General features: G+C 37.1%; 1 long non-coding RNA gene and 1 pseudogene across 1 annotated transcript; both read left to right on the top strand.

The window, feature by feature from the left end:
* The window catches only part of LOC113074459 (plexin-B2-like), a 28,485-nt pseudogene extending 5,164 nt beyond the window's left edge, over positions 1 to 23,321 (top strand).
* A 703-nt stretch (positions 23,322 to 24,024) lies between these two features.
* LOC113074458 (uncharacterized) lies at positions 24,025 to 25,099 on the top strand. Its single transcript, XR_003280652.1, has 3 exons — positions 24,025 to 24,046; positions 24,789 to 24,900; positions 24,990 to 25,099. It is a non-coding gene; the product is annotated as an uncharacterized LOC113074458 (long non-coding RNA).
* Positions 25,100 to 25,113: the final 14 nt, after the last annotated feature.

Here is a 25,113-nt window from a genome sequence, read left to right as displayed (position 1 = left end):
TCCCTACTTAAAGGGTTAGTTCACCCAGATAGCAAATTTATGTAATTAATAACTTACCCTCATGTTGTTTCAAACACGTAAAACCTCCGTTTATCTTTGGAACACAGTTTAAGATATTTTAGATTTAGTCCGAGAGCTCTCAGTCCCTCCATTGAATTTGTGTGTACGGTATACTGTCCATGTCCAGAAACTGAAGATGAAAACCGAGCCGAGCCAGATAACGAACAATAGACTGACTCATCGGTTTTCGGATCACCATAGTTCTTTCGGACAGTTCGATTAAATAAACCTGTTGAAGAAAACGGTTCATCGGTTCTTTTGCGCTCGACGTAATGCCGTCATTTGTGATGATTGCCCTTGATTCAAGACTTCGGTTTACCCGCGCTCATAACACTAGCACAGAATCAGTTCAGAATCAATCACCAAAAGAATCAGTTCAGTTCAGACGCTCTGTGTGTCGGTCTGCTTCACACTGAATCACACATGCGCAGTATCATCAGCTCCTCGGTTCACGAATTGGATGCGTCTGACAGAAACTGTTCTTGACTCGTGAATGAGTCAATGTTTTGTTCGTTATCTGGCTCGGCTCGGTGTTCATCTTCACTTCTCTCTTCACAGCAGTTCAGTAAGTGTACTGTTTGAGTACATGAATTACTCCGGGATATTGCTTTGTTTGAACTCAGAGGGAGTGTCAGCCACATTAAAAAAGTTAACAGCTAAAGTAATTTGTGGATTAATGCGTATTAGAGATGCGAACCGATTTGGTGAACTGAATGATTCGTTCGCGAACCAGATATCCAGACTGCTTTGATTTGAACTCTCTCTCTCACACAGACACGGAAGAGAAGACAATGCTGAATAAAGTCGTCGTTTTTGCTATTTTTGAACCAAAATATATTTTCGATGCTTCAAAAAATTCTAACTGACCCTCTGATGTCACAAAGACTACTTTGATGATGTTTTTCTTACCTTTCTGGACATGGACAGTATACCGTACACACAGCTTCAATGGAGGGACTGAGAGCTCTAGGACTAAATCTAAAATATCTTAAACTGTGTTCCAAAGATAAAAGGAGGTCTTACAGGTGTGAAACAACATGAGGGTAAGTTATTAATTACATAAATTTGCTATCTGGGTGAACTAACCCTTTAAGTTGCTGCCTTGAAATTTGGCACAAAAAAAAAAGGTATCTTAGGAGTCATCTTCATTAATATATCTATTTTTTGGAACAGCCTTCAAGTCGATGCCTTAAACTGGTACCTCAGTAGACAGTTCTTCATGTTTTGGAATAGAGTGAGAGTTTTTGGTTTGGTGGATATATTTTGCTCTCCCAGCAGTAATAGTTGTGATCTATCCCAGAAGTCTGAACTGCTGTAATCTATTCCACCATCCATGATCTAGCAGAGAGGCCATGATACGGCATGCCAGCGGAGGAGATGGAGCATTTTATCAGTTCTGCATAGTGCTTGAGGGGGAGAGGAAGTTGTTTTCGTTGAGATTTTGAGCTAAGCTTCAGTTTCTGATCTGAGTTTAGCCTCAATGAAGTTTTTCAGACCTGTATTTGACTCTCAAGTTGATCCTGCATCGTAGTTCCATTTAAAGCTTTTAGGGCACCAAACGGAGGGAGAGCATTAAAATCTCATCTTGCCTTGTGGGGGTAATTTGACCCAGAGGAGCTGACAGAAAGACTGGAGGGAGTGCGAAGGAGAGTGAGGTGAATAAGTGAAGGGGGATGAACGGGTAAATGAATTAGAGCTGGTTTCTGTCTGAGCATTTGCTCTGTAAAACATATTCACAGTGGCGTACCAAAGACAACCTTGGTCATGTTTGATCCTCCTCTCATTTGAAATGTACTGTTTTTTACAAATTGGTGTTTATTCAGCAAGCATCACCCAAAACCCTTAGTATTAGACTTCAATGTGAAATTTATCCTGCTCTTTTTGTGCTATAGACATGAGTTATACTTCAAATGTATGGCATGTTGAGGCCTTATTTAGAGAAAAACTATTCACTTAAGGCCATGGCAAGTTTTACTTTCACAATAAGGTTGATTACTATAACCGCAAAGTTTTAATAATCACTTCAATTCTGTGAGAACATGGAAGTCCAGAGCACAAATATAATGATCCTGACACAGAGGAGCAATAATTTTGGACTCGTTTAAAAAAAAATCTCTTTCCAGCTGCTGAATGATAAAAATCTTGACAGCCAATCAGAATCTGCTTGATTTGAGTTTCTGAAAAAGGCTTGAGCATTGAAAGCGGTAGATGTCATAATTGCTACGTCTAAAAAATCACTTGGAACACATTAAAAGCCACTTATCAACACCCTTGAATCACAGGAGTGAGTTTTGCACGGTGAGCACTTATTACCGGTGAGCATTTATTTTATTTTGTCTTATTTTGCTGATTTTGCTAATGTATCATATTCTTACAGACCATATGACTTCTCTTGTCCGTCTATAACTGGGTCGATAAAAGAGAGTACTGAAGTCAGAGGTCGTGAGAGCGAGCTTCTGAAAGGAAATCTGCAGGCTTCTGTTGGCTGTTTTGACACTGACTTTGGCCTCCAAATTAGGTTTTAATTGACTTGCAATATTTTTTTTTCTTCTAACTTGAGGTCACGTCAGGTCTTGTCATTATGACTAGTGCTTCTCTGCATGCTTCTTCCCCTATCTCCAGACAGGTATGACACGTAACGATTCTGTTGACCTTTCACTATGACACTTGGTATTTTGATAATAATATAGTTGTGTTCCCTCATTGTGACAATGTTTTTCTGGAAGCTCCTGAGAAACAATTAGCTGTCAGATGCGGTGAGACTAGCCGTGTCCCATGCTGCCCGCTGAGGAGTTTCAGCTCAGAGCATCGATTCTCCTTCCTCAACTATCCTCTTCCTCCTGCTATCTCAGCCGTGCATCTTCCCTCCTCCGTTCTTTCCACTGGATGCAAAGTTAAAACTGCAGAAGGGAGGACAAATTTCTCCAGTACATTCTCTTATTCTGTCTCACTTTCTCTGGAATGATATATTGTTTCTTTAGAAATGGTTTTCTTAGCCTGGGAAAGAGTGCAATTCGGGGACTTTGTCAGATATATAGCAGATATAGCAGAACCAGAGGAAGACGGATCCTTTTGCTTACTCGACAGAAGTACAGTTATTCCGCTAGTCATCATTTCCGGGGCTTTGACAGATGTCTGAATGCTCGACTGCAAGCTGTCATTAAAGCTAAATGGAAAACTGCAAATACAAAGTAGTTCTGAAATTCATATACATTTTTCACTTCAGCTTTTCCCTTGAATTGTTGTATATGGTTATATAATATAATATAATATAATATAATATAATATAATATAATATAATATAATATAATATAATATAATATAATAAACCTACAGGTCAAAGCCAGATGGAGACTCTGCATGCATAAGTTTTCATTGCTGATGATATCACAGGCCAGATTTCATCGCAATCGAAACTTGTGGACGGTGTTTGCACGTGTGTTTTGAGGCAGACCAATATGCACACGTACTGGTTATAGTAATTGTACACTAAATGGAGATCGCCACCACCACCAGTCTGAACTCTTTTCCCTTTCTTTTTGCTAAGTTGTTTCGGCATTATTCCCCATAAGCTGAAATGGTTTCTGAACAGCCGATTAAGAAATTATCAGAGCATTGCAGCAAGAACAGAATCCCACGCAGCTGGTACAGTGCTCCAGGCGGCTTGGAAATGCCCTGGTTTCTTATATCTGTTGTAACAATCAGCAGCAGGGTGTTTAGACCATAACGTAGGCAATTGTGTCTCTCAAACTAGCTCTTTCTCATTATCTCTAGCTTATCTGGGTCAAAATTACTCAAATATTTGAAATCTGAACCTTAAGACTTTTTTTTTTTCCTGTCTGTTTACATGCTTGATGCTTAGTCTGGGTTCTGTTCACATCAGAAGGTCGCAATTACCAGCTTCCTGTTTGAAATTGTGCATTAGAATGGCACTTGAAATTTCATAAATTCCATCATGGAAACTAATCGAATCATAATTTTATTTAATTTTATGCATTTAAGCAAACATCGCAGCACTCAGGCAGCTAAGCATTCACTTATAAGCAGATAACAAAAAGAGAGAAAAAAAAGCTTTAAATCAATATTTCCCTTTGATAATTGTCATTTTGTTTCTTTACACATCCGCCATGTGTTGTATAAATAAATATTATGTGATTGATATCGAATAGGAATATTGCATATCCCATTTGAATGGAAGACTGCATTATTCCTTCCATTCGTTTGGGGAATTTAAAAAGAATGTGTACTGTAATACAGATTAGAGATTTTCCCCTTGCCTTATCACATGAGCTAGCATTAGCGATTAGCCTACTCACACCAGCTTAAGCCGCACAATCACTCAAATGAAAATAACCACTCGCCTTTTACAGTTACAGCTAAATGCAGCAGATATTATTACTGATTTAATATGGTGTGTGGGTTCTAGCCAGCTCTTTGAGGATGTGTGTAGTTATGTTATTGAAGAGAAAAGCTGGTATGGGTAATTTTACTTGGTTTTGCTGTCTAAATCACGTTGACTCATCCACACTTGGGAAGCCAAAGCTGATTTTCATCCTTTCTGCTTAAAAGTGTGTGAAAGGGAAATGCCAGAAAAACCAGGTCATACCAGGCTAAGGTGGTCAAGCTAGGCAAATATTGAATAGCTGTTTTGGAATGTGGTTAAATTTGGTTTGCATTTCATGAACCCTTTCTTGTAAAAATTAATTAAAACAGTGGCTTATTTAATGAATTAAAAAAAACAAAATGAAAAAAAAATTGTGCCAAACATATTTTATTAATTCTAAATATAAAACATAATATTTTAATAATTAAAGAAACTCTCTGCATGTTTGTGACACATTGTATATTGTGCTGATGTTTCCTTATGAATTACCACACAACATTTTCTCATATACATATTCAAATACACACACAAAACAAAATGCATCTCTGCATTCCTGTTCCAAACATGTCAGTTTCTCTGATTGTGTAATCCATCCTGCTGACTGAACCGGTTCTTCTCCAAACCATTCATGCGTGTGAATCATAAACTAAGAAATTGCATCTCATACAAGCGTCTGCTTATCTTGCTCAAGTATAAAATGAGTGTGTTAAGAGCATATTTTTTTTATTCCTAGACTCCCTGGCCACTCAATCCCACAGTTTTATTAAAAAAGAAAAATAGTTCTGGCACCTCTAAGCAACACTTAAAAAACTCTCCATCTAAATCAGTCACACTATTCCAAACATTCACAAAAACACCCACGTAACGGTCACTGTACACACAACCACTTTTCTATAAATGACTTTCTCTTGAATAATCAGAACAAAGCCCTTAAAGCTACATGCATCGACCTGCTGCTGCCACAAAAACTGTCTCCTGCTGGTGATTATATGAGTATGAACAAATGAAATGCCCTTTCTAATTTCAGTTTTTGTTGTTTCTCTTTCGGTCCAGAGGAACACTGGAAGGCATAAAAATGAGAGACACACGAAAGAAAAGATACAGAATCACACTCAATGCAAGATGGACAGATAGACAGAGAACAAGGGCACATTGGGAGAGTGAAAAGAGCAATGTGCTCTCTGGATGATGAAATGAGTGTGTCATCCTGAATGTGTATGTGTGTGTGTGTGTGTGCATCTTGAAACAGTGGCATGGGTCCTCAGGAGTTTCTGGAAATGATTCATGTTTGTGTATGTGTGCGTGTCTTGTTCTGCATGCACTAAATGGACCAGGACCTGAATCCATGCACTTGTTGACTTCCAGCTCTTTTGTGTTAGAATTTTGTGTTAGAAAAGGCATTAAGATTAATATTTATCATAATTTACTCACCCTCAAGTTGTTTCAAACCAAAAGAAGATATTTTGAAGAATGATGGTAACCAAACAGCTGACGGTAGCCATTGATCTCCACAGTATGGAAAAAAATACTATGGAAGTCAGTCACTACCATCAACTTAAGGTGTCCTAAACTGAGGTTCAATGATCAGTCAGTTCCAAAAAGAAAAACAAGACCAGTGCTAACTGAAAGATAACAAGTTAATAAAAAGATCAGTTCTTTATTTGGTATAAATAGCTTAATGAAAAATTTGTCTGCAATTTTTTGTAGGCTCGTCATTTTTGCCTGGGAACACAACAGATGAAAAAAAAAAAGTCCCCCAAAAGTGCAAAGGTAGTATGTTTTACTCCAATATGAGAATCCTATCTGGGTCCAATGACCAGAACACAACATGAGGGTCAATGAGATATGTTTGAGGTTTATGTGGAAAATCCCCCAGTATAAAAGCTAAAGATGTCAATAGAAAGCTCCCTGATAGAAAAAGTGTGTTTCTGCAGTAAATGTGGGGATTGCATAAGAAACTGAGTGCTACTTCTAATGAAAATTTCTGGTCTGTCTACTGTCTGCTGGATAAAATATTGCCTGCAGTGCAACACACACACATATATACTGTACACACATTGGAAAGGTTCTTCCATAATGCTGTGGTGGATGTGATCGTGGGTGGTTTTTGCTGGTCCAATTATGAACCACTTCAAAATCAGAATCAACGCTGTGTGTAGATCTGACTAATTAAGGTGTGTGAGTGTCAGCTTTTGCCTACATGGAGGGGAACAAACATCCCTCCAAGGATAGTATAACCTGAAATCAACAACATTGTGTGGTCCCATGAGGAAACGGCTTTATAAACAGTAAATATTTTAATTATAATGTAAAAATTCAAGGTACAGTGATGTAAAAAAGCATACAGTGAGAGTTAAATTTAGAGGTAGGAGATAGAAAATATCATTAGTTTTGTATTGAAACAAGTTGTTACATATGAATGTTTGTGTTTCAACACTCCTGTGAGGACAAATGATAGTATCAGTCAATAATTTGGTCAATCAGTCATTTACTTATTTGTACTGGCCTAGTTGGGCCAATAGATTTTTGTTAACACACTGTATGTTTATGTGTCAGAAAATAAATAAACAGATAAATATAGATAAATGAAGATAAATTATAAATAAATAAAAAATATATTTTGTAGAAACATTTATATTTTTAACTAATAAAAAATACATATCTATCTAAATAGTAATATCGGTATCACTGTGGGGGTTCCCTATTTTCTTGCTTTCCTTTGCTTTTAAGTAGCTTTTAAAAGCGGAGTGCACAGTTTACTTTCACTTTCAAATAGCGTCAATACGTCATAAAGAAATTATTAGTTTTTAGTTTGTTCGAATTTTCCCTCTTTGCCTCGTTTTCGTTACTTTTCAATAGCTTAAAAGTGCTGTGTGCATTTTACTTTTAATTTTGAATTAGCGGCAGTTCAGCATCAATTGCTTGAATGCAACAACAAAATACAACATCAAACTCACTTTAGCCTATTTATTAAACATTATTATTACAAAACAAATAAAAATACACCATGCTATAGGGTGGCCTATTCCTAATATGAAATAACAAAAAACTTGCATAAAGTTTAAAAAGGTACACAAATAGGCTAAGTACAGTATATAATATATAACCAAACGTAGAACGTTTATTAGCAAAACAAACAAGAAAGCTTCTTTTACTGAACTAAATCATTTTTATTAGTATAAAATATCAAAACGATAGTGAGGGTCGGTGCCACGGTGAGTGAGCGAAGTGCCCGGTGTTGCAGTTTAACCCCAGTATCACCGTCTATCGTGGCAAGCCTACTATCTATCTGTCTATCTATCTGTCTGTCTGTCTATCTATCTGTCTGTCTGTCTGTATATCCTTTTGTCTGTCTATATATAATGCAATGTGTATTACATATATTATTATAAATTTAACAAAGTAAATGTTCAATGTTATGTAATGTATTTATATTTTTTACACTGAGTAAGTGATTGAAAATGATGGCATACACTTGCAGAACATTTATAATTTTTCAACCATTTCAACCCCCAAGATGATCACAAGTCATTCTTGCAATTTCAAAAAATCCACATTTATATTAACCAGCTTGATACATAGCTAGATAACTCGGTGACATATTTAAATCAGCATAATTACACGGCACATTTAATGCATCATAGAATTCCAGAAGTTTAAGCTTGCAAGTCAAAAAAATGCCCATGCACAGGATCATTGTGTGTAAGATTGACAGAAACGGGTCTTTCAGCTGTCTCAATGTCATTCTTAATACCAAATCATTCTTATTATTGAACCTTGTTGTTTGGGAGGTTAATTTTGACAAATTTACAGTGGATTCTCCATTGTTACATGATACTCACTCTAACTGTAAACACTCACCTCACTTATAGTAATATATTGCAGTCAATAGAAAGCAGACGGATCTTCTTGAACTGAAAATGCTCAGGGTGTGCAATCAGACCAGAGCATCAAGTTTTAGTAGGGAACGGCGACGTGCCAGAGAGTGAGAACTGAACACCATACTTCTACTTAGGATTTCCTGTATAAAGCCCCTTTGGCATTAAGTGGGTCATACAGTGGGTTAGCCCTAGAGGATTTGTGAAGTATTAATGGCTGTAGCTGTGGTTATTTGAATTTATTCATTATGGAAATTATGTTGGCTTTTTAAGCCCTCTGTAATGAGTGTAGAGGCATGTTCTACTGTCCAAGTACAGGAACTATGGATATGATGGCTAAGGTTCATTTATGAGGGCTAGGCTGAATAATTTGCCCTTTGAACATGTTATCTAAACCCAACTCCAACTGATCACCTGATGTGACTATGTACAATCCTATTATGTAAAAACATGTTGTTTTATTGCAGCAATATATATATATATATATATATATATATATATATATATATATATATATATATATATTATATTATATTATATTATATATATTGGCTTTACTGTATATCAGCCTAACCTGTTGATGAATGCATGTTATCATAGCAAATAAGATGCACTGCATGTCGCTGAATTAAAACACATTTATCTTTATTTTACTTAAAATGAACAAAATAATATTATAAAAAAATATTTTTGAGAAAAAAAAATTATCCATCGACTGTCACAGGTGGAATTACTACTTTTCTTAATCAACTGAGTAAAGACTATCAACCAATGTCGATAATGTCAAAATATCCACTGCTTATTTGACCTACCTAGTATGACATTTTAACACTAGTCAGCAATTTTGCAAATAAATTCAGATCTGGGCAAATTGAATTGGCCCCATGTGTGATCTTTCTGACATATTCCTATTGTATTATTTGCTCCCAAAAACCCTCTTTAGCAGTTATAATCACTTTCTCTCGCTCCCTTTTTTCCATCTCTTTCCCGATCTCTCTGAAAACTGCTGAATCTGTCAACCCTGGTAAAGTTATTGACTTTTACCCACAGTCCTGTGCAAAAGAGAGATTTTTCTGTGGAAAGACTCTGGGAGTCACACCTAATAAGGTGTGTGTGTGTGTGTGTTGGCCTGCGGCATTAGAGTCTTGGCTAATTAAACCCCAGTGTAATTTATTAATACAATGTGTTCTGAATGGAGCTGCCAGTTGTGTGTTTAAGTGAGAGCAATTAGGAAACCTATCAAGTGGAAAAGATACGTTATCACTGCAGTAAACTCCATAACTGGAGGGAAAATAGGGAGAGAGAGGGATGGAGAAGGAGGGATAGATAACAGAGAAAGCTTTTCCTTGCTTCACCGCCTCCGAGAAAACTCTTTGCCGCCTAAACTAGTCAGCAAACTCTTCCTCCAGTCTCTTAACTCCTTAACTGCAAGATTACACCATATCATTCTACTATCAGTGTTAGTTTATAAAGATTGCTTGCTCTATACATGACTTTATCCACCTGCAGCTGTTTTTTCACCCCAACTGAAAGTCAATGGGGACCAAAACAACATTCATTATTCAACATTCATCATGTTTAATTTGATATGTTATTTTCTGTTTCTTTCTAATTATTTGCAAGATTTACAAGCAATTTGTGAGCGGCAATTGTTTCAAAGTACATTTTGGTTTAAAATAACATTAGTCGGAGTAAATCATTTTTGGATTAACCTCTCCTTTTAATTAGAAAGGACCAGGACCTTCCAAATACTTTTTGCCATGTAGTAATTCATTTGTTTATTCACCCATCTGTTCATTCGTTTTGCTTCTCTTCCTCCATCTAAATGCTTGTTTTTGCTCTTCTAGCTGGTAAGCGAAGCCAAGTTTGCAGGCCAGTAACCTGGAATGTGGATTGCTGTGTTATTTTAGACTCCCATCAGGGGCACGATCCCACCAGCGGACACACACACAAAGACGGCCTTGTCGTGGTGGTGCCTATTCGTACTTGGCTTCCTCTGTCTCTAATTGTCTCCCTCTCACTTCCTTTCCAGCAGTCTCTCTCTGAGTCTTTTGTTAACATGCTAGCACACGCGCACAATCGCTCATAGCTAGCCATAAGTGGGAACCATCTACACTAGCATTACTTCAAGGGCACTCTAAAGCGAACAGTTCTTTAGTATTCAATTTTGTTATATTATCACGGACCTGCTAGATAAAAGTACTTAAAGTGGTGCTGAATACAGCAGCGCACATTGTAAACTATTCGTATTCACGCCGAGGGTTCATTTGGGCAAACTTGAGGCACACAGCGGTGCGAAGACAATCCCTTAACTCTGTGTGTGTGCGTACATATTCGAGGTAATGGCTCGGGGGATCCTCTCTGTATTCCTAGCTTGTTGAAGGCACTGAAGTGGAGAGAATTATAGATTCGGCACAATGAGCAGTCAAATTTAATCAACATGCCTGCTGTTCTCCATGAGCCACTGGGAGAGATGACACAGCTCCACGCCACTGCCTGAGTGTGTCTGTGTGCATACGTGCATACCATGAGTTTGTTTCTGTCTTAACAGACTGCAAAGGAACCAAACTTGTCTACATTTGTTAGTGTTTGAGTTATTCAGGTGTGAGTGGAATCGTGGACGAGTCGCCCCAGACCATAGGTCGGTTTTCATTTAGGAAAATTATCAAGCCAGTGTAGCAATTTAGAATAGTCCAAATTTAGTCAAACCTGATGCTGTTACTTGCTTTTCTTAATGCATTCCTAATGTACACCAATAGCTGTCTGTTCATTTTTAGGTAAGGGGTTTCTGAGTTTGGTTATGCCAAAAATGCACAAATAATATTCCATTGCAAGGGACCCCTTTTTAAATGTAATGGAAGCTATTCACACTATTTTAAACATAAGAGCAGGTGCGGCTGTTTGTAACTTGAATGAAAAGCTTCCAGTGCCACATTCAATTAATTAAGCTGTACATTTTTTTTACTTGCCATAGCACACTTGTATTTATTATATACTTTTTTTTATCATCATAAAACCTCTAAAAAAATAGATCTAAAAAATAGATAGTAAATCTAAAAAATAGATTTACTTTATATAACCTCTTTTTTGTGTTATTTACATACAGTATAGTGGTAAATAAATCGAAAGTCTCCCACATTCACTGGAAAAAGCTTACTTCCATGTTTAAAAAAAATCTACACATACATAAGTAAAAAAAAAAAAAAAGTACAGATTTATAAACAACATGAGTTGACCAAACATGTTGCTTTAAATAACAAAACTAAATCCATAAAATACACTAATGATAAAAGAGTAAAATAACCACAATAATATACACTAAAAGCATCTGAAACAAAAAAGTACTTTTTAAAAAAAAATATTCTAAAGACTATAGCATTGTTTTAATGGTAAATAATTGCTGTTTATTTCCACTGTAATAGTGTGTGTGTGTGTGTGTGTGCTTGTGTATATATATTATTTATCTGTCGACCCACAGCACCTTTGCTGTTACTCCAAAGTTGCACTTAACTAAAGTCAGATGTGTGACCTCGAGCCCCATTCCTCTGGTTATTTTCATATAGCCAGTGGAATATTTCCAAATTGTCTAGAATGCAGCATAAATGTCGTTTTTTGAAGATTAATGGGGATGGGCTCATATACCAGGACATTAATGAACTCTGTCTTTAACAAGAGACGTTTAGATTACATTACATTAGCATAACACAGACTGTCTATCCTCATGGCTCCATTGATCCAACGATCTTCCAACACGGCACGCTCGCGCACATGCATGCTCCACTTTGATCCCTGTCCGTGAAACAGCAGCTGATGTGTTGCTGACAAATTGCATCAAAATAGTTTTTGAGGAGATTTATGAAACTAAACTGCATTTGGGCATTCTGCGCTCGAACCTGGCTTATGAAAGCCTAGGCTACGTGTTTCACTCACTTTCATCTCCCATTCACACTCTCTCTCTGCTGCTGACAGCTGTAGAATAGAGTGGTTATCTGCAGCACCAGTGATTGAGCGCAAAAAAGCAGGAAGGTGAGAGGGGAAGACAGCAAAAAGCAGAGATTGTGATAGAGATGTTTTAGGAACTCTAATGAGGAAGAGGGTAAATTCAGCAGCTTCATAAATGCACAAATATGGATAGTCGGTCTAATAGAGAGTTTGAGATGCTCTTTATCTATTTGTTTGTCCCCTCCATCCTCCTGGTGACCACCAGAGCCTTGAACTAGTTCATATCCAGCCAGAGTAATTACCTTAACCTTTGCACTCATCTCTCACTTGATTGGGACCAGCTGGGTAGGGAACACACTCTCCTTTGCTCTCTCTTCATCCCTCACACACACACACACACACACACATATATATATGCATGTTAGACAAGGGCATTCTTGCTATTAACCTCAATCTGTAAGTGCTTCAGTGCAGCTTTTCTCAGTCGTAAACACTTTAATTGTCCATCCTGCATCTCTGTCCCGAATCCCCTTCATTTTCCAGTCAAACACAAAACACTTTAAAGGGATATGAGATGTATATTTAAACTTGTATTCATAGTTAAATTGTCATAATTGACTAAACCTCCTGTCATTTCAAGCTGTATGGCTTGGTTTCACACACACACACACACACACACACACACACACACACACACACACACAAAACCGCTTTAAAACAGTGAAGAAACTTTTCTAACTGTAATTAAGGCATCTTTCTGTACCTTAATCATTCATTAAATCATATGGAATGGTTTGACTAAATATTTTTTGCACATTTTAAAAAGAGTAATTAGGGTTATAGGAATGTTGAATGTTATTGTGAAACATATTAATTGAAAATATGCATTTAAGGAGATATAACTTATTGATTTTAGTCTGATTATCACTATTGACTGTATTAATATTATCTTAATTGTGTTAAAATTATATTTTGTGGGACTTAAAAATAATAAATTTATCTATCTAAAAAAACTGGTAATGTCAGGATGCTAATGGGAGAAAACTCTATTTTATAATTATTTTTATTTGATTTTATTTAGTTTTTTGAGCGTGACCTGATTATCCACAAAGTGAAATTGAATGGGCATATAGGCTGCCAAGCTCCAAAATGACAGTGCAATCAATGTTTTATAAAAGTAGTCTATAAACTATATTTCATGTCTTCTGAAATCATATGTTAGATTTATCTGAAGAACGAATTAAAATGGAAGCTGTTCATTTCATTTTCATTGATACATAGGCAAAATCCTGGTCAGTGACAATCAAATGCGAGTTTAAAATACACGCAATTACTTTATCTTGTTCACTACTGCACTGTTGGATACTTTTGGTTAAGATATGTTGAATCCTTTGAAACTATTATTGTGACACAATACAGTCTTGTTGACTTCACAGACACATGCCAATGAAGGCCATGCAAGTCCACTTTGAATGTGCCATTTGGGACAGAGCCAAAGTGAGAGGCAAATCTTCCAAGAGCCTTGGATAGTTCTCTCCCTTTTACAAATTCAAAGAGCTATTTCAATTCTAGCCCGATTTTACCTGTGCATGTCCAACCACTCGTGGTCCCTCTGATCCCAGCCTCAATTAGTCTGCCCGTCTCACCCGTCAATTATTCTGAGCTGTCCATGGAGATTGTCATTGAAAAGCAAAGGCAGAGGCGGCCATGACAGGAGGGCAGAACCAGGCATCCTACTCTGCATTACCAAACAGCAAGTTTTAAAGGTGAAGTGTGTAATTTCCATGCAAATAGCATCACCAAATGGATTCACTAAAATAATGGCTGTTTTCAATCCAAGTAGGTCTATAACACCTGGAGTAATCTATCTGCAAAACATTAGTCAGCATTTGCAGTTTTAAGAGGTCCCCGAAAATTGGGCAAAACATCTACTAGAGTAAAGTATAGGGCTGTACAATGTAAGGAAAAAAACTGACATTGTGATATTAATTTTTCTGCGCTACATATTGCAATATTAAAGAAATTCTCAAGATGGCTCACATAGGTATATTTAAATAGAGGATGATTTATCAGTGCATCTGCTTAGAAAAAAATACTTTCCAAGTTGAAAAAAAAGACTTTGACAACAGCACATTGTTTTAAGGTTGAATAATAAAAGTATAAATAAAAATATTGACAGTGTAGTAAAATATAAAAAGGACAATGTAGTAACATCCATCTACCAGTAGGGAATAACTGAAGCATGCTACCTAACCAAACCATGACATTTTGTTTGAGTCCAAGTCGAGCCCTGATCTAACATCGGCAAACTAACAGGAATAAATAAAACACTTTTCAGATTAGCCAATGAATAGGATACTTAGGTGTCTCTACCTATTAACCTGTGACAGGAGAAAGGAGAAATGTGGAAAATATGGTAACACTTTAAAATAATGGTCCGTTGTTAATAAGTAACTACGCAGGAAGTAATAGGTAGTACTACATTAACACTTAACTTAATACTATTAACTAATATAGAAGCAAAATTAACTAAGCAGTAAGTAATAGCTCATTTAGGACATAGGTAGTTCCTTATTAGTTATTTGATAATTACTAAAGAAAAATATCGTCATTGAGAACTACTTTGGAACTATGGCCAACTAATGAAGAATAACCAATTAATTACTAATCACAACAGCTACGTCTAAAAAGTGAACAATTAGCTTCTTTATGGAAACGTGTGTATATATATATATATATATATATATATATATATATATAGCCTATCCATATGATATATTTTATGAGCTCCATTAAGTTCAATGTCTCCAACTCTAATAACTTTAACATTAGTGATATTATGCTGGGGAGGGCTTCTCTTTAGGAAGTGACAATAAATAATGATGTTCTCTTGTCAAAACATATTTGCATCCTTCATGAAAACATTGACTGCATTTAGTGTTAAGCACAAAACAACATCTTCCAGATTACAATGTCTGGTAGAATATCACTAGTTCCTCACAGAAATATATGGCTGTACAGTATGTGTCAGATAATTTTATTGTAAATTACTTGTGAAATCCATGACTCTTTACTCGAGTGTTCAACGTGATCTCATGAGAATACGTGTGTATTTTTACGTTAAATGTGATTCTATCACGCGTATATTTACTTATGTTTTCATGCACAAAGAAACGTACAATTTAGACGTATTTATAGCAGTAAAACGTACAAATACTTACGTGTTAGCAGCTAAAAAAAACTTAAATATTCTAACGTAAAGTGTGAAAGTATATGAATTCCCATGTATTAATATTAAAATCGTGGCTTTAATGATTTAAATCTGTTGTATTTAATTGTCATATCAATACATGTTTTTATTCAATTTATTGAAAGCAGTTTACTCGTCTATTTAATAGGAAATAACATTTCTGTGCATGCTGCAAACCATAGATACACACAAAAGCACAGCATACAATTACAAATCACATCCATTTTATTTGTTTGCTTTACTGCATATCTTTAGAATCCAGATGTTTGCAAGGAACATATCCAAATTCAGCCCTTTATCAATGGATCTTCATATTCATTCTCAGCAACAGCGTCCGTCACAGTCAAAGCTCGCGCTCGTTATGATTCGAATTTGAAAATAGCGCCAGTGCGCCACGTTACGACATGGTTTACGGCACTGATATCGAACGCTCATTGGTCCTCATCCAATTCGTCACAGATTGCGACATGTTGTGTTTCAGTTTATGACATTTGAGTACTGTGCCAGTGCGCCGTCACGGAGAGAAGACAGATACATAATTTCATGGATTAATAAATTAAATTCTGCTCTGTACCCTATAAAAACTATTACCTCCATATAGAGGACTGCGACTGGAACTCATTATCATTTGAACTACTTTTGGTACCACTTTTGATATTTTCGCAAAAAATAAATGATTAACGTTACGTTTGTTTGTTTGTTATTTGTTTATTTATAACAGTAACGTTATGTAGTTTTAAGAAATGTTGTCTTTAAAATAAAAAATCTTTCACTTTAAAGTGAAATCTTTCACTTTAAAATAATGGGCCAGATCACTAGTAGTTCCTGCGGACTGACAAGGTAACACTTGAGTAATTAGTCAGGAGTTAACATGTTTTTCACTTTAAAATAATGGACCAGATCACTAGTAGTTCCTGCGGACTGACAAGGTAACACTCGAGTAATGAGTCATGGATTTCACAAGTAATTTACAATAAAATTATCTGACACATACTGTACAGCCATATATTTCTGTGAGGAACTAGTGATATTCTACCAGGCATTGTAATCTGGAAGATGTTGTTTTGTGCTTAACACTAAATGCAGTCAATGTTTTCATGAAGGATGCAAATATGTTTTGACAAGAGAACATCATTATTTATTGTCACTTCCTAAAGAGAAGCCCTCCCCAGCATAATATCACTAATGTTAAAGTTATTAGAGTTGGAGACATTGAACTTAATGGAGCTCATAAAATATATCATATGGATAGGCTATATATATATATATATATATATATATATACACGTTTCCATAAAGAAGCTAATTGTTCACTTTATAGACGTAGCTGTTGTGATTAGTAATTAATTGGTTATTCTTCATTAGTTGGCCATAGTTCCAAAGTAGTTCTCAATGACGATATTTTTCTTTAGTAATTATCAAATAACTAATAAGGAACTACCTATGTCCTAAATGAGCTATTACTTACTGCTCAGTTAATCTTGCTTCTATATTAGTTAATAGTATTAAGTTAAGTGTTAATGTAGTACTACCTATTACTTCCTGCGTAGTTACTTATTAACAACGGACCATTATTTTAAAGTGTTACCGAAAATATGAGGGAATATTGTAAATGATACTCAAGTTAGCTGAACTTGACTGTGGAGAGAGTGAGTAAACAAGCTGCTACCAAGGGTCAAAGTCTGCGAGGGAATTTTAGAGAAGATGTGGGGTTTACTGTTAAACTCGGCAGAGAAATTTCTGTGTAACACCCCACGGTAAGAGTAGTGCCGGTTCAACACTTGTCTGCTTGTGTACTGAGCTACCGGTCATGTTGTTTCTTAAGACAGAGAGAAGGAATAACAGACTGGTGCTGTTGGTCCAAACTGCAATACACACTCCCACTCACAACATGAGCATCAAACACAGGTCTCTTTTCCTCCTCTCTTGCTTCCGCTGCATTGCGAGTTCATTTACGGGCAGATCAGGTTGAGATAGCCCTAAAGCAATATAGAGGAAATGTGTGTGGCTTGGCTCTAGATCAAAAAAGCATTGAGAAATAAAGGAAAAACCATCTGAGCCATTGCCTCTGTTGTAAATCCAAGGAATACAGTGATACAGGAACACACAAACACTGTACTTCCTATAGGGTGAGTGATTGTCACATGGATGGGCCTCAGTGGAGCCACATGTAGGCAGGATGTTCTGGCAGTGTGTGCTTGTTTGTGTATGACGGTAGACAAAACACAATTTACTGAAGATTGCAAGTGGAGTTTGGTGCACTCGGTGTCACTATACTAGGTTGATTTGGATGGTTGCCAGGGTATTGCCAAGATGTTCTAAGTTAGGTGTGTCAAATTCAATTCCACATAATCAAGTCCTTCAGGTTTATTTGAAAACTACATGGAATGTGTGTTGGTGTAGGGTTGGAACAAAACTCTGTAGGGCTCAGGCCCTCCAGGAATTGAGATTGACACCCCTGCTCTAAGTGGTTTTTAGCAAATTGCCATGTGTTTGCTAGGGTTTTAAGGGTGCTTGCTAAGGTGTTCGTGGCAGTGCTGAGTGTTCCACTGTCCATAGGTTTCTTTTATATTCTGGGACCTTATGTTTGCCAATAACAAAAAACTTGTTTTTCAAAAAGTTTTATTTATTTGCTATAGCTTCACACTTTATGGGATAGTTCACTTCAGAATGTAAATTCTGTTATTTACTCAACCTCATGTTGTTCCAAACCAGTATGACTTTCTTCCTTTACTCTTAAAAGTAAAGGTTCCAAAAGAAGGTTTCCACAGCAGTGTCATAGAAGAACCATTTTGGGTTCACCAAGGAACATTTAATTTAGCAGTTCTTAAAAAAAAAAAAAAACTATGGTGAAGGACATTTAAAGAACATCTAAAAAAAAACTTTCATTTAAAAAAGTCATTTCCTTTTTTTCCTTTATTTATTTTTTGTCCATGAATGACAAAGTGGAGTCCAATGTTGGTCCAACGTTTTTCTTCTTCTTCAAGAATTAGACTTTCTTTTAAACATTCTTTTGAACTTTTTATCCTTATAATTTTTTATTCTTTTCTTAAAAACAGTTGTTTTGAACATTAATAGTCGACTCAAACAGTGACTTATGTTTGTGTGTGTTAACATGCAATCTATGAGTGTGTCATAATGCACACTGCATTCTTTTGTGATCACATGACTTGCTAAGTCAGTGCTGTGTGGCACACTCAGCACAAATATCAAGTCTTCACTGAGAGACTGGCATCATTGTTCCTGTTAATGATTTGGTCTTGTGTTTTGGAAGGGATCTTTTGAGTTTTTTTCTAAAGCCGTACAGTCCAGACAAATCACGCGTTGCGCTCTGAATCAGCAGCAAAGACCGCCTCCTGTTAACAGTTAACACTAGACTCACACACATACTGTACACACAAGCAAAATTTAACACCACTCCCCCCCACAGTAACCTCTAATCTCATTGCAAACCCTGCACACCAGAGCTCTGACAGACCACTAAGTAAAAAGAAAAAGCTTGTCACTTCTGCCCTGCCTCATATCGTGTCTCCGGAGTCCCGTCATTAAAGCCAATAAGAACTGTAATATCCACTTAAACTCTTAGCATGAATTCTTTATGAGCTCTGGGCGCAGGATCATGGTGTCTGAGAGACTCCTGCCATTCGATTTTGCAGTAAAAGTATTTGGTCTGGCAATCTAAACATCACATCAGTTGTGGGAAGACCCCCTCCAAGAGGGATTATCAACATGTTTAGGCATAATCATTGAATGGTCAGGAATATTGAGCCAGTATGGTTAATATTTCATCACCACAACTACTTTTGCAAGATTAAACTTGTAATCATCTAAAATTAGCTTAAGAATGTTCATATATGGAACGACTGTGATTAGATCTTCCTGTCTAACACAATAACTTTCCATGGGCGTGCTGGTTATTATAGGGGTTGTTTACAGGAAGGAAGACAGGATTGTTTGGCCCACCTGCTGAAGTTGTACCCATAATTCATTGAGCCACCTTGTGATTGCTTTGATGAGCATTTGACTTCCACCCCAGTGTTTTAGGACCATCTGAAGTGCTGAGGGGATGGACGAAAAGTAGAATGAAAGGAGTACGAGGTGGAGGATGAGCCTCTTTAGAAATGCTTCGCTTGTATCAGGCATGTCAAATCACGGAGCCATCTGCAACCCTTTGAGGAAAGAGTTGAGAGGCCTGATCAATTTTTCTTTGAATTTAGTCTTTGTTGGGTAGCACTTTTGACTAGTGCTTACTTCACTGTAGTATAATGATGCATACTAAAGAAATTCTCAAGCATCCAAAAAGATGTCGGTTTTCAAGTGTGAATCTATTAGTGCTGCCTGCTGAGGCAAGCATCTCTGTTGGGTCAATGACAAATAAGTTAACAAAAATGAAAATATTTTATTAAATTAGTTTAAAGCTCGTGTTCCAAGTTCGTAGAAGTGTCATTTTTCTATTCATGTTTGATTCATCTACTTTTGAATATGTTTCATAAATTGTATTTTTTTTTTTTTTTACAAAACTGCTTCTGTTCTTTTTCCCCTAATAATAATAATAATAATAATAATAATAATAATAATAATAATAATAAAACATTATGCCAAACTCATTATGAAAGGACAGTTGTATCACCCTGACATTTCTGACTTATGTCCCTCCCCACCAAAATATCAAAATGTATTTTAAATCAGAAATTAAATACATGCTCACTATAGGAGATTTGCGTTAAAGTCATTGTATTTATGAATTGCACAGGCATGTAACTTGGTTGCTGGCCTCTTATGTGATATGTGTCTTGTTTTCTTTCACTTTCTTCAAAAGATGGCGTGGAGGACCCTGGCAGTTTTGTCACTGTTGCTGTGTTTTAGCTCGTCTTGCTGTGATGATTCTTTCACATCTGATACCGTCATAAACAATGTCGTTCAGGACCCTCAAACTGGACGAATTTACCTGGGTGCCATTAAATAACATCTATCAGCTGAACCATGACCTGCAGAAGGAGAGCAGTGCTGCAAACAGGCCCTAGGCCCGACAACCCACAATGCACTCCACCAATCACTGCACAGTGCACTGATGCAAAGGAAATGGACAATATCAACAAACTCCTACTGGTTAACTCCGCCAACGGCACTTTGATCGTTTGCGGAAGCCTTTTCAGGGGCATCTGTTCTTTGGTAAACCTCAACAGCGTGGACAAACAGGTTGTACTACAGTGACACTAAAGGGGAGAAGACCTATGTAGCCAGCACAGAGGAGTCTGTTACCGTAGTGGGAGCAATTTCTTATTTTATAGATGTTAATACTAATGCAAACCTCAGCGTGTTTCTGGTGGGGAAGGGCTATGGTAGCTCGGACAGTTCAAAACTCATCAGCACCCGATTGCTGCAGGAGCATGGAGAAATGGATGTCTTTGAGAACATGGTTGACGCTTCCACTGTGCAAGCTAGTCCTTTCGTCCAGCGTTACCTCCACGACTTTCGCCATGCTTTCAAAGACGGCCGCTACATCTACTTCTTGTTCTCGCGTACTCTGGGCACCAGTGACAACAGGAAGATCACATTTATAGCACGCCTGTGTGTGAATGACCATCATTATTATTCTTACACCGAACTTCAGCTCAACTGCTCTGTCAGCACTGAACAACGGAAGATCACATACAACAAGGTCCAAACGGCGTATCTGGACAAACCAGGAGAAATTTTGACTGGGAAAATACCTTCGAATCCCGATGATAAGGTTCTGTTTGTGGTGTTCAGCACAGATGAGAGCAGCGACGGTTCTGCCTTGTGCATGTACCCGCTAAGCAGCATTAACACCAGACTTGAGGAGGTGATTGAGTCCTGCTACATAGGAGAAGGAGACGGTAAACCAAAGACTGTTTATTCACCCTACATCTCCAAGCCCGAGACCATCTGCAAGACCAAGAGAACTGTGAGATGTTGTTTCTTCCACTCTGCTTCCATGTTGTTTGGTTTTTTGTGACACTTCTGAATGTTGTATGTCTTTTTGTCCAACAGAAGGAGATGGTGAAGAATTATACATGTGGCGCAGAGTTCCTGCCTGCTCCACTAGCCAGTAAACCTGAGTACGCTCTGGCTGTCGAACCCATCTTCACCCGAAATGACATGTTGACAGCAGTGGCTGTGGCGGTGGAGAATGAGCACACTGTGGCATTTTTGGGAACCAGCGGAGCAGATGTCTTAAAGGTGAGTCCCATTTCAGGGTCTGGTTTCTCTCCTCTTTAAATTTCACTGAAGCTCTTGTGGTTTGACTGCTGTGGTGGTCTGGCTTAGTGGGTAACAGTTTGGGCTGGTGACCAAAAAGTTGTTGGTTTAAACCCAAGAATGGGGGATTTATACGCTACAACCACTTGAGAAATACACTTAAATCCAAGGGCTTGCTGTAGATGAATTGCCCCGTAATGGGTTTATTTGTAAGTCATTTTGGATAAAAGCATTTGCCGAATGAATTAATGAATTAATTAACTTTCTGCTTGCAGGTTCATCTTGACCCCAACCAGGCTTACCTTTATAACAGGATTCCAGGGGAACGCACAGATGGTGGGGTGAACAAAAACCTTTTTTTTGATTCAACTTCGGATATCTTGTACATCACCACTGGCAGAAAGGTTGGTTAATGAACGCATCCACAACTAATATATCACATTACGTCAACAGAGATCATCCACTGGTTAAACCCTGTTTTAATAATACAGGTTTGCCAATCTTGAAGGACATTTTTATAAAGTGGAACATTTAGAGATATCTTGAAATATCACATGTGACATCCCTAGACTCCGTAATCTGCAACAAAAATGTAACAGCAGGCTTTCATATCATTTTAGCTAATCGGAAGACTTTGAAGCGCTCTCATCCTGTCAGTCATTTAACTCATTCACATGGCCCATATATTAAAAGCAGGAAACTGAGAGTGTTGAAGTGGAACACTCAATTCAACTGCCATAAGCTGCTTCATAAGTTGGCAGTTTGTTGTACACAAATGCTGTTTATATCTGACTTAAACTCTAAATGCAGAACCAGAACCTTCAATCGCAGATGCATCAGCTATTAGGCATCTTAAATAAATGAACAAATTGTCATTTTAAAGGTTGTGGCTGTTTTCTTTTGCATAGATCACCAAAGTGCCAGTGCAGGCCTGTGAGGAGAAGCATGATTGTCAGTCATGCGTCTCCCAGCGGGATCCATATTGTGGCTGGTGTGTGTTGGAAGGCCGGTAAGCTGTGTCAGGTTCAATTTATTACCAAAAGCACAACATAATTTGGGCAGTCTTGTCCAGTAAAGGACGGGATGAGCAATAACACTGCCACATGACAAGACACATGGCTCATATAGGTCATGTGACTTCCATTCCTACTAAAGTATGGTTTTAGAACAGGAAACAGTTTAGCGATATGATTTTGAAAATTGTATAAAATATGGTGTAATCTAAGTCTTAGTATTGTCTTACATTTTAGCGAGCTAGATATCTGCATGTAGTCCAGTTAAAGAGAATGCATTACGGCTCATTGCCCATGTTTGTCTGCTTTGCTCTTTCAGTTGTACTAGGAAAAAGGATTGTCGAAATGGACAGAATGCCTGGTTGTGGAGTCCAAATCAAACATGTGTAACTATTCAGTCCTTTGAGCCCCCCAACATCAGCTGCAAGAAAACCAAGCCTACACAGGTACTAAAGCATTACAAGTACACAAACACACACACTGTGATATGGTCTGCAGTTATTTCAAACCCTAACCTCTTAAGGATTGACTCAGGATTGATATTTACTGGCTGTAACAGATCCAGTCTGTGAGTCTAATCCTTTTTTTATAAGCTGACACGGTGAAGTTACTAAAACAAGGCGTCTGAAACTATCGTATCATACCACGATGAACGCACAGAGCACTTTTCATGCATTCTAAATATGTCTCAGAAGAAACTCAAGTGGTCATGGTTGATTGAAAAGGCTTCCTGTATACTCGTAAATTAACTTCCTGGATTAACTTCTAACTTATTTGCTGAAATCAATATTTATTTCATGTTTTGTATTATATATTTCAGGGGGAAAATACAGTCTGCAAAACCTGAAAATGGTCAGGGAATTTTAAAATAGTGTTTTTCCACAACAAAATAACAATAAAACCTTAAATTATTAAAATGTTTTATTATATCTTTTGATTATTATTTTTTTCTTGACTAATACAATATTTAAAATAAATAAAAAAAAAATATTAATTTAATTTAATTAAATCATATCTAACGATTATAAAACGATTATAAAACGGTTCAAAATGTGTGAGAATTGAATTTTTTCCACATTTATTTATTTATCCTTAATCCATATTTTCTGCTGTTAATCTTTGCAGGTGATTGATTAACATTCACTTCCATGCCCCAGTATCAGCAGTTTCTGATTATGTGAAAACTTACATGTGAGTTTTGATTGTCTACAAAAGTAAGGCAAACTTTGGAAGGCACAAGTGTCATTTGTGATCTCCCGATCTCTGAGAACATACCCCCCCACACCCGAGACACAAGGTGAGAGCATCCTATTTGCCTTTAAATTTAATAATCACCTACTGTGAAGCCATACTCTTGCTGCCTCTTTTACTCAATAACAAACAGATGGTGTTTGCATAAAAATGATGTCAGGCATTGAAATTTGTTCATTTCTTCAAGTTTTGTAATTTGCTAGTTGTGGATTTTTAATTTGGAGACTGATCAGTCTGATCAGACTGATGTAACAATTAAACTGTTGCTGAATCTAATAGCAGATAGATTCTGAAGTTTAACCTATTGATTCTAGAGTTACAGAAACTTTTATCAGTCCTCCTTTACTTCGGAAATCAAACCCATAGGCTTATAACCCTAGAAGTTCAGTATTGAGTTCAGCCAGATGAAATGCTTTTGCCTAAAAAACTGATATGATTCCTATTTCCCCATGATTTTAAGAGTTACAGAAGAGAGTTTATATAGGTCATGCTTTCCTTGGGATTGAAACCCCATTGACCTTGGCATATCTTGCACCTGTTGAGGCACTAGAAATTTCAGATTTTTTTTTTCGTATGAATTACTCCTGCCTAAAATCTGATATGATTCCTGTTTGCCATGATTCTACAGTAACAAAAGCTTTTATCATGTTGTGCTTTCATTGGGAATTGAACCCATGACCTCTGCTTTTCCCACACCTTTTAAGCTCCAAAAATTCAGAACTGGCTGTATGAATTACTATTGCCTTCAAAACCCACATGATTCCCATTTCCCATGTGAATGTGTGTAGATTTTGTAGCAGTGCCAGTGAAGATCACAGTAAATGACGGCATTGAAGTAGCATCTAGTGCGTTTGAGTTCTACAACTGCGCAGCCGTTGTGAAGAGATTTGAGAATACACCGTGAGTATGAGGAAGTGATTTAAAAATATGTACTCCGTGTAGCATTTATTTAGTTTTGTCTTTTGATTGACCAGCTTTGTGTTCTGCAGATGCATTGCATGTGTGACCAGTAAGTGGGGCTGCCAATGGAATATTCAGGATCACACGTGCAGTGATCGAGATGACTCTGTCAAGGCTGATCATATCATCCAACACATGCAGGTGAGTCTTGTT

The sequence above is a fragment of the Carassius auratus genome, unplaced genomic scaffold, assembly GCF_003368295.1.
Source record: "Carassius auratus strain Wakin unplaced genomic scaffold, ASM336829v1 scaf_tig00014761, whole genome shotgun sequence".
Taxonomy (NCBI): domain Eukaryota; kingdom Metazoa; phylum Chordata; class Actinopteri; order Cypriniformes; family Cyprinidae; genus Carassius; species Carassius auratus.
Note: the sequence above shows the minus strand (reverse complement) of the source record. Positions and strands in the feature narration are given on the sequence as shown.